This window comes from Bactrocera dorsalis, chromosome 3 (assembly GCF_023373825.1).
Source record: "Bactrocera dorsalis isolate Fly_Bdor chromosome 3, ASM2337382v1, whole genome shotgun sequence".
NCBI classification, from domain to species: Eukaryota; Metazoa; Arthropoda; class Insecta; order Diptera; family Tephritidae; genus Bactrocera; species Bactrocera dorsalis.
The window spans coordinates 56,259,754-56,275,727 of record NC_064305.1 but is presented as its reverse complement, the minus strand read 5'-3'; positions in this window follow the sequence as shown (position 1 = coordinate 56,275,727).

Genomic DNA, 15,974 nt, shown 5'->3' with positions numbered 1-15,974 from the left:
AGTTTTATCAAAAATACAAGCTTATGAGTTGTACAAAGCCTTCAAGGACGGTCGAGAGATGAAGGCATGCCTCGTTCTGGATGACCTTCAACCTCTTCAACTGACGGAAATATTAAAAAGTGAATAATATGGTACTTGAAAATCGTCAGGCAAGTGTTAGATGGCCCACAAGAGAGAGCGACTTGAAGGAGAAGACTAGTGAGCTCGAAATCTCCCGGTAATTCGTTCGAAGGATATTGATGGATATTTAGGGTATGAAAAGCGCTCGTGCTTGACCTGCCCCGATAAAGTTGATTTTTCAAAAAGAGTACCGTAAACGGGTCTCTTTGGACATGCTTGATACGAATTCTAATCCCACTTTCATGGAGAGTACTATAACTGCCGATGAGCAATGAGATTGTGAGTTTACCATGCAAACAAGGTATGGAACTCCCTTTCAGTCAATCGTAGAGATAAAATAAAATTCGCTGAAGGAGCAGAAGGCCATGCCAAAAAGTGCTTATGAAAAGTGTTTCGAGGATTGAAAAATCGTTGGCAGAAATGTATTACAACTGGAGGTGATGAATACTTAAATATTTTGCGTTTTATTTACAATTTTCGGGTATTTTTTTGTCAATGATTTGACTTTAGGAAATAAAGACGTGATTAATGTATAATTTCTTATAGACAACGTAAGGTATGGAGACTGAGGTTGGCGTAAACCACTATTTATTAGTTATAAGTTCAGGAAAAAAATATTACCGGAAACAAAAAGTTTTAAAAGAGCGACTATTAGAAAGCAAGATTTGGACCAACCAAAGTATCAAACTCATGAAGATTCTTACCAAGAATATAAAAGTAAATGTCTTATATATATCATGATAGCATGATATTTGTCGTTTTGAGTTCCGTATACAAAGTTATTTTTAAGAAATATACACATGACGCTCTGATAAAAATATAGCCAACTTTATATGTCTTTCCTCCAACTGATTGTAAACTAGACTTAACAACTATTATGTACTTAATTATTAACTATATGACCGACTAGTCAGTCCTTGCCCTTTTTATACCAGTTTCCGAAAAGTTCAATATAGCCATATAGAAGATAGAAATTAATTAAGGATTGCACCGCGAACTATGTTCTATTGTGCCCTCCTCTTTGTTACAACTACTCGCATAGGCTCCGCACTCTGATAAATTCCGTTTGTATATGTACCATGTATTCAAGGGCCTTAATATAGCGTCTACAAATTGCTGAGTATTTTAGAATCAAGTACTCGGAAGTTTAGGGCTTCATGTCGCCAAACAGCGGTTTGCACATGAGACTATAGCCATGTTAAACAGGCGCTTATCCTTATCGCAGTGTAAAATGCATCCGCAGAGAGAGAAAGCTCATCAGCCAGTTCATTATCGGTTACCTCTTTGTGACCTGACTCAAGGTCTGGATTAAGGTCTCCACAGCAATTTAAAATCTCAAAATTGTTACTCAAAAAGTCAGTGTTTCAATACTCCTAAGAGATCGTAGATAGGCAGTTTTGTGATGCTCTGTAATGAAGGAAGAATAATTTGAAAAGTCTTCCACTTTATTTTGACGGACATACTTAAATAGACTATGTAGAATACGTGGTCGTGGACAATGTGTTTTGCGCACAAAGTGGTGGTAGCTTCATTCTAAATGCAAACTCAGCTCTTTCTCAATGGATCCATACAAACTGCTTCCTCTATGGGTCCCAATGCATACGGCCACAAATAATCATTAATTTGCATTAGTTCGGAGACATTAATAGCTACTCAAAATATTATTTGCTATCTTTCCAAGCTTAAAATTACACAAAAAGCATTCATTCAACCCTCTGAAAATATTTTTGAGAATACACCCACTAGATATGCCACCACTGTGCTTCCGGTAATGCATAAACGAATATTTGAATAGTATATGCAACAAACACAAACAAAGCTAGACCAGCCGAAAATCCCGTTAGCAATAAAGCTCATTTTAAGATCATAAGCACAGCTAACTTTTTGAGTCTAGCAAACACAAATGCATTATGTATAAGTACAGTTATAAATAGACACCCAAAATGCACAATTATAGTTTCTGTCTCTGTCTCTGTCTCTACTGCGTTATCATTGTCTATTTGTCTGTTATTAATTTGCATGTGAAATAAGTTAATGCGCAAGCAAATATTGACACACAAACACACACTCTCCCGAATACTCATTTCGTTTATGGCTGCGTCCGAATTCCATTATTAATTATTTTCCACATTATTTACTGGTCAATAATAAATTATGACTGATTAAATAAATTTGCATATAATTATATTTAAATGTAGCATAAAATAGCCGAATAACCAGGAAATACTGCAACTCAAGAGAATCAATGAAATTTAATTGCATTTACTGCATTGATTAAGCGAGAGCAAGGGAAATGCCTGCACATGTGTGTGTACGAATGTGTGCGCTCTTGAAGTGGAAAGTGTAAGAAATGAATGGAATGAATGAATTTCTGGTGAGCGGTGTGCGGGTGCGGCAGGAGGAGGTTGAAATAGTTGGCTGCTGGCTGCTTAATTAAGCGCCAAATCTGCAGGCGAGTAGATTTAATACACATAACGGTGGTTTCAACAAGATAATCGATGTTTTTATAGATGTACATTCTTATGTATGCAGAATAATGACCAATTCACGAACAGTTCACTATATGCTGCTACAGTCACATACATATGTATACTCACACGGCAGGCTTTCTGAAATTTTATTATCATATTCGGTTTGCAAGATTTATTTCATTTGTTATAGCTATTATAATAACAACGGATGTTTAATTTTTGTTGAGATAAACTGTTTTTGTAGAATTTGATGCTCGCCTCCACATATAATACAAAGGTGTTGCATTATTTCTAAATACCTGTAGAATAAAGTAAAGAAATGTTTAGATACATGAATAAGTAAGGAAGAGCAAAATTTCGGTGTAACGGAACATTTTGGACTCTTGCAACTTGCACGGATCATTGCCAGTGAAATACCTTAAGGTTTAAAGCATCAACCAGCGGATCGGAATCGAACCAGTTTTATATATAAATATACTATATATAAATCATACATGCAATATGTGAGAGTAGTGGGTAGTATCGACCCGATTTTATCTATCAACTATTATCATGCCTGGCTTTAATTTAGGTACCTCACATATCATAGGGATTCACCCCGATTGTCTCTGAATTTCAATTGTATTTCCCATACATTGACCGATATTTTTGGTCAAAAGTCAACTACAGATACTGAAGTCCACATATTCAATACCTAGGCTTGAACAGTTTTAGTAGAATTTGTGCAATTTTTGGAAATATGTAATGTGATATATTTGATAATAATTATTAGAGAAAAATTATATCGCGTTATATTTACCACTTATTGATCTGTATACTGGAAAGTAAAAGAATCAAATGTGGAATATCCAACGTACCAAAATAGAGTCGAAATCACGGTCGGTCGAGCCCGAGATATGTGAAAGATTCGTCCAATTTTCAAACCGACCCTACGAAAACCCTCTCATTACAGTTTTACATTTTAATTTACTTAGTTATGGTTTTTCATAAGATTTGGTTAATGCCATTTTGTGGGCGTGGCAGTGGTCCGATTACGCCCATCTACGTACCTGTTTACACTGAGGAACGTGTATACCAAGTTTCATCAAGATATCGCCAATTTTTGCTCAAGTTACAGCTTGCACGGACGGAGAACATACAACAGTCACTCGAATTTCAACTCGTCTCGTCTTCTTGACCATTTATGTATCTATTTAACAGAGTGGAGATCTTTCTCCTCCTCTGCTTCCTTCGGCGGACACTGTTTCAAATGTCCTCAGAGCTGGTGTGTTTTCATCCATACGGACGACATGGCTTAGCCATAGTAGCCGCTTTCTTTTTATTCGAAAAACTATGTCAATGTCATCGTATATCTACAGCTCCAATGTTATCGCATATATACAGCTCATCGCTCTATCGAATGCGATATTCGCCGTGGCAACGCGCAAAGCCCATAAATCTTCGCAGAGGCCTTCTCTAGAATACTTGTCAGTCTGATTCATCAGAAGCTGTCATCGTCCATGTCTCCACACCGGATAGCAGGACCTGAATAATGAATGGCTTATAGAGTTTTGTTTTTGTTCGCCGAGAAAATACTTTCTTCTCAATTGCCTACTTAGGCCGAAGTACTTAATACTATTGGCAAGAGTAGTTTTGCGTTGGATTTCGAGGCTGACATTGTTGTTGGTGTTGATGATGTTTGCAAAACGTTGGGCGTGCTTTCAAAACCATATTACACAAAAAAGCTGACGCATACTCCTCATCAGTTTTTCGCTTTAGCTCGGTCGGCAATCTATTGGCCCCCGCCGCATTGTTGTTTTTCAGATGGATAATTGGTATTTGAACTTCTTGTTATCGATTAGGGAATCGAGGTTTACCATCTCCTGGTGTAATTGTTTCACTACCAATTAGCAAGCTGAAGAAGTGTTCTCTCCATAACTTCAGTATGCTCTGGGCATCAGTAACTAAATCACCTCTAGGGATTCTACAAAGGGTATGCTCCGGTCTTAAACTTTCTGCTTTCGTACAATTTTCGCGCATTACATTTGTCGTTCAGCTTGTCAAGCTCTTCGTATTCATGCGTTTGCAAATGAGCCTCGCTTCTTCCTTAAATTTAATTAAACTTTGCCTAAATCGTAAGTAAACATGGATGTCTTAGGAAGTCTCTGTTCCAATCATGACGTTAGTCGTGTTTCTGGACGTGTAAGGAAAGTATGTAGCGCAAAAACTCTTTTGATAAAAGTGAGTCAATACATCAAGCGTAGGCTTTGATCTTTAGTTTGTTAATTTATGTAGGAACGATCGCATTATTTTGATAACGATCGTTATATTATTTTTTCTGAGAATCAGGCCACTATCATCCTTTAAAGATAACTCTAGTTCATTAAACACCAAGACTGAAGTTGGCACATATTTTCTTATACTGCAAACTTTATGAGTCAGTGTCATTTAATTGACATACTCGACACGATGTTCTCTGCATAAAATATAAATATAAATATAACATAGATTGTAAGTTTATTTCGGTAACAAAGATGAAAAATGGCAGCACCACACAGATTCGGCTAAGCAATATCACGAGCATGCACACATGGATATACATATGTATACTTGGTAGACATATACATGTGTGCAGTGTAAAACTGTGCAATGAAGAAATAAATTTTGCAAAGAAAAGAAAAATGAATAATTGGGGACTGGCGCGAAGAGAAGAAGGAGAATAAGGCAGCCGGAAATAATAATCAACTACAAACACTTACTTACACCGCAATAGTTGGTTTGAACACCCATACTTATGTATTACATACTGGATTGGTATATATTATTATGAGCGAACAATGCAGCAAGCGACTTGGTGGCAACGCAAATGAATGCGGCAATGAATGTTATACCCTACGGTTGAAAAATTTAGTGTGAGACCGGTTCCATGCTACAGATTTTTCGACTTTCTCCGAACTGGTGAAAAAGGGATGTGAAGTGGAGCAGTTGATACTCATTTCATGTGCTCGAAGCGCCGAGGCATGTTGTTTAGGTCGTGTTCGTTTCTGCAGATCTCTGCTTTCTATCTTTGATCACGACTAACAGCTGACTTGAATAACTTTCGACCGAGAGACCAATTTCGGTAGCCATAGATCTTCGACGTGAAATTTTCTTAAAAAAACAATGATTTTTTCGTTTGCTGTATGTAGCTTGTTCGCACCAAAGGTCGTCGAATGAAGATCTGGAGTAAGCGGTCGTTACCGCTCACGATGTTGAAAGAGACCGGTAAGTAGTACCGCCTTACAGCGACAGAGTTTTGCGCTGGTTTTCAACTAGCGCTATTTACTCCATGGTACTCACGAATATATATATATATGTATATACATATCTATTTCTATACATGTGTGTGTTGCAAGCGTATTCTAGCTGCTCACGTACTGATTTTCATTATGTTGCCGCTACTTCATTTGCTGTAGGTAAGACGGTGGCAGCATTTAGCTATGTGCTTAGGTGTGCTCCGTACTCCAGCAAGCAAGTTCCTATTGTTTCGTGTTGCTGCTGGAAATGTTGTTCATATTTTTCTCCTTTTGCCATGCAGTCAAAAGACGTTTCCGTCTGTTTTTCCTCTACACACTGTTGTTGCTGTTGATGAATTTCCAGCATCACGTACCGAATTCGTACAAAAACATGTTTCAAATGCCAAAGTACGTTGGTGTCGATACACATGCAGATGTATATGTATGTGTGTGAGCGAGTATATTTTTATATAAAGAGTTGGAAAGCAATTGAAGGAACGATTGTGGCATGCATCTACACATACACGCATGCGGATAATTGAACGCTTTTAGCTACAATACAAATGAAAACAGAATTGAGCACACATACAAGCCCACAAACACACACACACACACACACATACAAATGCACATATGCCAGTGGCGCAACGTGATAGCCAGTGAGAACGTATGATAAAGTGCCTTTGTCATGTTTCGTTAAGTTGTTGCAAGTTCCAAGCAAAAAGTGCTAAATGAGATGATTGTAGAAACAACAACAATAGAAATAAATAATAATATAAAAGCGATAAAACTGTAGGTGAAGTTGCGAGAAATTAAGCAAAAACTATGTTGGCGTAGAAAGAGCAAAAAGTCCAAGCATTAACTAATGCAGACGAAGGTGCGAACGCAGCAGAAGTTGTCGCAGCAGACAGCCGTGAGTGTCTCGACTGCGCTGGCGTATCTGTTGCGGAGCAGGATGTGACAATCAGCAGACGCAGGACATGGCTTTAAGTGCAACACGTACATAGGTCGGTGGGGGTAAGCAGCGGGTGAACAGTGGTAAGGAGTGTAGAAAAACTATCGAAGACGTGTCATACCGAGGCGGAGACAAAACAAAAGGTCATTTATCATTTTTTTGGTTAAGTCATGAGTGTTTTATTGCAATTAATCACAATGTACATGAGTGCTCGCTGCGACAACACGTTAATGGTTCCAATGTAGAACGTATGAATAACGAAAATGTATAACGGTATGCACATAAATGCATATGTGTGTACGCAACCGTGATTGACGTGACAATTAATTAAATAAAGTCAAAAAAAGACATAAGTCATGTGAAATATTTTCAATACAACTTCAGAACTTAAGCTAAGAGTAGAGAGAGAGAAAAGAAAATAGAACACAAGTATTTTAGTACCTTCTTTCTTCATCTGTTGAAATTTTAAGTTATACTGCATTGCTTTATATAGCGACTCTCCTCGGAATCTGCGGCGCACTGCGGACTACAATATGACACTTAATGCAATTCTACATACAGGATCCGTGGAAATTCGCGGCAGGTGCATTGGTGCGATAGTTGCTGAAAGGCTCGTAGTTGCTGGGTATATGAAGGCATCTGTTCACATTTCCACCACGGATATATGGCTGGAGAGAATCGATAGAGAAGAGACGAAGTGAGCTATTTCATGGATGGGTCGAATTTAGAAGGGAATGATGGAGGAGGTCTTCTGTAAGGAATCCTCCGTCAAGCTTAGATTTTGGCAACCGGACTACTGTAGTCTCTTTCAAGCAGAAGTGGCTCTGCGCGAAGCTTATGGATCTGGTTGTGAACGAGGACAATATGATGTCGCCTGTCATCAAACAAACAGCCATCGTATTTCCGACTTGGCTCGCCCGTTATTGTTGACAAACATAACTTTGAAATCGTAGACAATTTCGTCTATCTTGGGACCAGCATCAAATTCAGCAATAATATCAGCTGGTGCTAATTTGGGTTGAGTATGCAAGACCAAACTCAACAAGTTTCTCATCATTCCCGTCCTGCTGTATGGTGCGTAGGAAGGGACATCATCTGTTGAGTCAGCCTTAAGAGTGTTCGATACTTAGGTTTTGTGGAGCCTTTGCGCATTGACAACGGCGAGTACCGCAGTTGATGGGACGATGAGCTGTACGAGATATATAGGGACATTGACAAAGTTCAGCGAATCAAGAGACAGCGGCCTGTCTCCAAGTCTTGGGAATATGGCCTAGTCTAACGCAGTTCTCGTAGATGGGAGCCAGCCAAAAATGGCATATTAAGTGCAAGCTGAAGATGCGTAGGTATGATTCCATCAGATCCCGGGGACTTGAATGGTTTGACCGAAATTAACGCCCATGTGAGGGGATGTTGGTCCAGACGACCAAAAAAGGCTATAACGCCTTTCTGAAGCCTTCCGAGGGGCACTTCCTCTGTAGATTGGTTTCCTGGAAAGTGAGCATTTAGGAGTAGTTTTAAAGACTCCTCGCTCGATCTCCAGTTACCATCCCCAATTCTAATGTAACCCGCAGTACTAGGGTTTTTCGCAAACATATTTAGCAAGCCCAGTCATGTGTAGAAAGTTTCCGCAAGTGAGGAAAGTTCTCGGATCGCCATTTTCACGTTGGAGTGCCCAGAAACGATTTCTTTTACATATGGCTTCAAGCAGCTGTACGACTTCCAGTCTTTGACCAGTATCCTCTGGATAGAATAAGAACCATCCGTTTGAGGGCGAGCAAAAGTGGAAAGTCGAAAACATCCCCTGGCCCATAGTGTTTTGGTGCGCTGGTTTATGGGACCCGCCACGTAAAAAAACACCCCGCGTGAATAGTTATAACCAGCACCTCGGATTGAGAGACCCTCCTTTTGAATGACGATCATGGCAAACGAAATAAGGACTACGAATTTAGGGCATGCACGCCCGGGGAATGACCGGTGCCCCTTAATTGGAAGGTGCCGCTGCCCAGAGTGGTTTAATGTCCTCGTGAGCAGCTAAGGCTGACTACACAAAATCACCAATGGGTTGAGGCCTCATCGGGGGGGGGGGGGGGGGTACCTTCACCGGGGCCCGAAATATGGTTTATCTGTAGTACTAGATTCCAGCATAAGAAGATTCATCAAGCTACCTGGCTGTCTCCGTGATCGAAAACTACCAACCAGATCGATCATGTTGTGATAGACGGAAGAAACGTCTTCAGTGTTTTAGATGTGGCGTGCACTCCGAGGGTCCTAACATCGACTAGTCGGACCACTATCTTTGTTGCAGCCAAAGGATACGCCCCAGCCTCTGTGCAGCAAAAAACGCACGCCAACAAACACAAGGAAGGGTTCGACGTCGAGAATCTGCAATCACAACAGACAGCCGAACGATTTTTCTACTCGGCTTGCACTACTGCTCTCTGAGAGCTCACTCGTCAACAACAACTCCGTATTAGGGAAACATGGGATGGCATTTCAAACTCCTTATGTACAGCTGCAACTGACACCATTGGTTTTCGGAAAGTGCAAAAAGACAGACGAGGAAGTGCCAGTGGTCGCCGCGGACGAGAAAACAGGCTGCCTACCTCGCAACGTTACGATTCGACCACAAACACGTGCGGGGATGGGATTAGATGCCCGAAGAGTTGTTGAAGAGGGAAAGCGAGAGGCATTTTTGCAGAAAGAAAAAAGAAAGAGGCCGAAATGCCGTGAATACAAAGAGGTTGATAAGCTGGCCGACAGGGGGTAATGGGCTCGAAAAAATTCTACGAAAACATGCGGCGGCCCTACAGAAGGTTTCAAGACCGGAGCATACTCTTGTAGAACCCCCCAAAGGTGATCTAGGTTACCCGAATGCCCGAGGTGTGGGGCATACTTAATTATGGAGGGAACACTTCTCTAAACCTGCTGAATGGCAGTGATAGCACAACACCGGAGAGAAGGGCGAACCCGGGTCCCCATCGATGACGATGGAGTCAGACGTTTTTTCAATTCAACCCGACCATGAAGAAGTTTTCGAATAGCAAATTGCCCACCTGAAAAACAAAAAAGCGGCAAGGGCCCGACGGATTGCCCGGCCGAGCTATTCAAACACGGCGGCAAAGAACTGATAAGGACATGCATCAGCTTATTTGTAAAATTTAAGTAGATCAAAGCCCATCGTCAACAAACTGATTGGGACCTTTATCAGTGTGTCCTTTAGACAGTGGCGTAACTATACCGTTTCGAGGCCTGTGGCAAAAATTCATCGAAATGGGCCCCCTGCCCTCCTACTTCCCCAATATACTAAAGAAAGCTGAACCAACAACAATAGTATTTTTTTTTATTTTATATATTTATTTATACACTTTTTATTGTAAGAGTTAACTAATAAATCACTACGTGAAGTAGGTTACATACAAAGCTTTATAATTATAATTTCTTGATTTTCTAATTATTCACTTTTAATTACGGTACACTAATTTTAAAGTACATATTGAAAACTGAATCACAATTTTTATTTTAAGTACACAATTTTAATTATTAAAAGATCATTTCTTCGGACTTTCTGTTCAGCAAAAGTGTTAATGATCATCATCAAAGTTTCAAATTTCGGGCCATAGAATTTTCGATGAATAGAATAGCAAAATTGCTTACTTTTTTGTCCCATAGAATTCTTAAATAAGTTTTTTTACTCAAATTCAGTTTTGAAAATGAATCGCTCGGACACTAGCCGTATTTTACTGGAATGGTGAGGAAATAACAGAAATGCCGTAGCACACTTCAGGAAAGCTTGAAGATATAAAATGATTCTTTATTATTTAATAAGTCAACAAGTTCTCTTATAGAAGATGATCCTTTTTATTTCGTGTTTAAAAGCGGATCGAAAACTGAGAATTTTCTTTGGAAAACCGACATAATTATATCTTTTTTTATATAGAATGGACAAAATGCTAAAGCCTTTTCCAATAAATCAGTATCATTCAAGTTTTGCAAAGTGGCAAGCTGCAAGACACTAAAATTGGAAACAATTTCATTCATTTCATTCCAAGGAAAACGCGATCTAAGTTGATTAATGATGATGTCTAATACACGATAGAATACGTTCACTTTAACAAGCTTTCAGATCTTGGAGACGTTCATCCTCACAAATTTTATCAAATGACGTTTCACTATTTTCTCTGACCGATAGTTTTAGGAAATTCAGGTTTATAGACCATTTAGACTGCAATACTATTTGCTTCCCGTTTTCAAATCTTCAAATTTACATGTCGGATTGTTTTCAAATTCTTCTAGACATGACTTTGCAACGCTTTGAAGCATTTGAAAGGATCGATGGCTTTAGATGAAAAATGCTTTAGAAATCCGCGTCCTATGGTGTTTGTCAGACTTTGCAATGGAAAACCAGCAACATAATAAAAATTATAGTTCTCTACCTTCTTCTTATAAGCAGATAGCCTTCTTCTCTCAGATACAACGTTTTCTTCTCCTCACACAATTGATCTGTTTTTTGGAATATCTTGAGTAGATCAAACAAAAATGGAATAAAACGGTGCGGTGACTATGCATTTTACAGAGCATTTCCACTTTTTTGCACCAGAACACGCAAATGAGCTCATTTTGTATTTTTTTTGGACTTAAGTATTTAATCTGGCCCTTTAGGTTTTCTTAGGCAACTCTTGTAAATAGGATCATCGTTTGGCTAATAACTCAACAATACTCAAAAAATTTCACTTTCGGACCAGAATCGTTTGCCCATATACCGTTTCTTTATGGCCACGAAAAGCTAAATTACAGGTTGAAAGTGTTCAAGAGTAACATCAAGGAGTCTAGTGAGTACCTGGCTCCAAAAAATTTGTCTCTCTTGATAATGGACTCTTTGCTCTTTCATCTAGTGTTCCATGTAACTGCTAGTCCCATGGGCGATATTTCACTACCGGTTGATTTTTTTCACTGTGATTGAAATCCAATCCGCAAATCGCAACTGCGGATCACTTTTTTAAAATAGCAGTTCGCTTCTATGAAACTGCGATTTTGCGATCGCAGTTCGAAACTGGTATCGCAGTTCGAACCAGTGAATTGTGATCGCAGTTCGAAACTGTGATCGCAGTTCGAACCAGTGAAATTGTGATCGCAGTTTCGAAACTGTGATCGCAGTTCGAACCTGGTGAATTAAACGATCACAATAGCAAATAGCAGAAAGAGTTAACAACTTTCTTCAGGAATATTTGTATATATCTTATATGCTATTTTTCGTCATAGCGGTTTTGAAGTTTTTGAGTGGTACACGTTTTTTCTTAATATAAGCATTTTTGTGATGAAAACAGAATTGTAACTAATTAATTTCAGAAAAAAATGATGGAATAAAAAAAATTAAAACGGGTTTTTTTTTAAATATTTCCCAAAGATTAGGAAAAAACTACGCGTTAATTATTTGGTCTTGAAAAAATATTAAAGTCGGGAAAGGGAGAATAATAAGGAAAAAAAATATTTTCTAAACAAACAATTTTATCAACCACACTAATGTAATTCCTTCTAAGAAATGTGTGAAACCATTCATAAACCAACATACAAATGAACTATGCAATACGCTCCTCAGGTAGCCGAACCGCTCCAATATTTGCGAAATGTAAGTGAAAGAAAGGCGCGAAAAACCCTACGTAAGTGGTAATGTGAACAGACCCGGGACTTTTATTCGGCCAAACATGTCCCCCCAATTGGGCAGAATCTGCCGCTACAACAACAGCACAACGACGTTTTTGAACGTCGACTTAGTTGCGATCGAAATAGCATATAAAATCACAGTGATTTAAAAATAGCAATCACTGAAATCACAGTGATTTTTTAAAAGATCCGCAATAGTCGCTCATCTCTAGTAACTGCCACTATCCGGGGTTAGAAAAAAATCAAACAAAACATGAATGCAAATGTTCTTTCGATGTCTCATGTCTTTCTATGGCTTCGACAATATGTTTCCAATCATCATAGCATAGCCTTCCATCCAAATGTTTTTGTTATTTTTTAGATGCCCTATTAGCGAATAACCACATAGTTTCACAATATGCTTTTTGAAGCAAAAAAAAAAAAATAAAAAAAAAAAAAGAAAAATAGAGAATAGGACAGCCATGTACGTTCTAACCTTTACGCCAGATTTAGAAGCAGTGTAATAATATTTTTATCTAAGAAAGATCTATTGTTTACTATCCCTTAAAAAGGGGCCTTTGGTTTACATTGTCCTTTTTTCGATCACAAACCGTTTTTGATCATTGAGTTCTTTAGAAAAAAGGTTACCTTTATCAGTAACATGCGGTAACGATTTTAATTTTTTTCTATGTCCAAACATGATTCATTTAAAGATTTGGCTCGTACTGGTTGTGGTTGCTCTGATCTAAATATTCACTGTTCTCGGGCCCTGCGATATTGCCACTTATGTCCATCATTTTCTGCCTTTCCGTCGCGCTGTTTCATTTGATTCTTCTTGTATACTAATCCTGATTATTAAGTACTGACATATTTTAGGTACTTTTTATTTTGTTTCTTCAGACTCCTTCTTTCGCTTTCGTTTTTCGCTTCCACTCTGATACTTTCTCGAAGCAAAACCGCAAAAGGTTTGTAATAATACTAATAGTTTTTTATTTTAATTGAAAAATCTACTTAATTGGCTAACAAATTGCCAAAAAAGCGACCGTAAAAATGTTTATAACGAAAAGTTTTCAATTCAAGTGTTTTTTCCCACCCCCGATTTTTGTAAGTTTTGAAAGAACGATGAGCCATAGGTACCGAAATAGTTTTGGTGGTTACGAATGGTCAAAATAGAAAATTTGAGTTTGAAATGCGCGATAAGATCATTATTTTAAATAATATTTTTCGTAACTTGTGATTCGAACTTTACTATCGAGTACCCTACGACGACGATGTAAATGGAATAATTTTAATGGATAGAATTAAAATTAAAGTAATTGTAATAGTATAAATTATTTTAAATATTAGTATAATAAAATTCATACCGACTAGACATTGTCACCTATTTCACAATTAACTAATTAAATATATCCTCACTTGCGAACAAACAACCAATTCTTACAACAATAAAACTGCTAATAGCTTGGTGAGTTCGTGCGTAATACCATAGTGAGTTTTTCTATATACAAACTCGAATCGGAGATTCCCCAAGCATCAGCAAGGTATTACCAACATCAATTTGAATAAACAGTGTTGCCGTTTATCAAAATCAACACTAAATAAGATAAACTGAATATTTTTCTGGTCATCATTACGTTCGGGTGCGGTTGTTGGTGTGCATTCACCAGTATGCCGTTTTCTTTTTTTTTAACAGTTTTAGTCATTTTTCTTCAAAAACCGTGTTCAGGCAAACATAAAAGTGTGGCAATTTTTTCTTAAGAACTTTCAACTGATGACGTATCATTATTATTGACTCTGTTTAGTAAAATCAGAGACAGTCATAACATAACACTATTAATGTAAAAAGAGACAAATATTAAACGCATCAATAACCATTGTGGTCGGGCAATACTACATCCTGTGGGGAATTCCCAGCTCGTTCTTTTCCTAACGTTTTTACGGCTCTGGCAATTACTTATTAGCTTAAATTTACGATCGTCAATAATTTTTACAATTTTCTACTAGATTCCGAAAAATATTTTTTTTAGCACATTGTATTGAGTAAAAAGTGCTGAAGAGTCTTAGAAATTGCGGCCCCTTTTTTTAAAATGATTTCCCCCCTAAGCGCGAAATGCGTTAAAACGCAACGCTGATTTTAATGCCGGCAGCATGTCCCCCCCCTCAGCGAGACACCCTGATACATGCCCAGTGAATATAAATGTATTCACATTTTGAGTATGTTTTGTCCACACATTTTTTTCCGAAATCTATTACGAGTAAATTGGATTTTGCCATTCTTTTCTAAAACTGGTTTAAGTTTTTTTTTTTACATAATGCATTGAAAGTTTTTAATACCTAGTATATTTTTTTTTTTAGTTGTGTATGCAATTACTAAGAAGGTAACAAATAAATTTAAAAGACAAACACTTTTTTTTTTACTTAAGTAATGTGTACGTGTAATAATAAATGTTAGGATTGGAGATTTCCTCTGACCGGAGGCCCCTTCGGGCTGGGGGCCCGTGGCATTTTTTGCCGACTTGCCACCCTATAGTACGCCACTGAGCTTTAGACCTGGCAAATCAACAACCGACCAGATATTCACCATGCGCCAAATCTTGGAAAAGACCCGTGTAAGGAGAATCGACACACACCACCTCTTCGTCGATTTCAAAGCTGCTTTCGACAGCACGAAAAGGAGCTGCCTTATGCCGCGATGTCTGAATTTGGTATCCCCTCAAAACTAAGACGGCTGTGAAAACTGACAAGAAGCAACACCCAAGTTCCGTCAGGGTCGAGAGGACCTCTCCCAGCCGTTCGATACCAAACGAGATTTCAGAAAAAGCTCTCTATCGTGCGACTTTTTCAATCTGCTTCTAGAAAAAATAATTCGAGTTGCAGAACTTAATCGAGCAGGTACAATGTTTTATAAGGTGTACAGCTAATGACGTATGCCGATGATATTAATATCATTGGCCTCAGCACCTGCGCCGTTAGTTCTGTTTTCACCAGACTGGATAAGGAAGCAAAGCAAATGGGTCTGGAAGTGCTCGAGGGCAAGAAGAAATATCTCCTGTCATCAAACAAACAGTCATGGCATTCGCAAATTGGCTACCTCGTTACTATTGACACTCATAAGTCTGAAGTCGTAGATAATTTCGTCTATCTTGAATCATATAAACACCACCAAGAATGTCAGCCTGGAAATTACACGCAGGATAACTCTTGCCAACAGGTGACTACTTCGGACTAAGTAGGCAATTGAGAAGCAAAGTCCTCTCTCGACAAACAAAAACCAAACTCTATAAGTCACTCATAATTCCCGTCCTGCTATATGGTGCAGAAGCTTGGACGATGTCAACAACGGATGAGTCGACTTTGCGAGTTTTCGAGAGAAAAGTTCTGCGAAAGATTTATGGTTCTTTGCGCGTTGGCCACGGCGAATATCGCATTTGATGGAACGATGAGCTGTATGAGATATACGACGATATGGACATTGTTCAGCGAATTAAAAGACAGCGGCTACGCTGGCTAGGTCATGTCGTCCGAATGGACGAA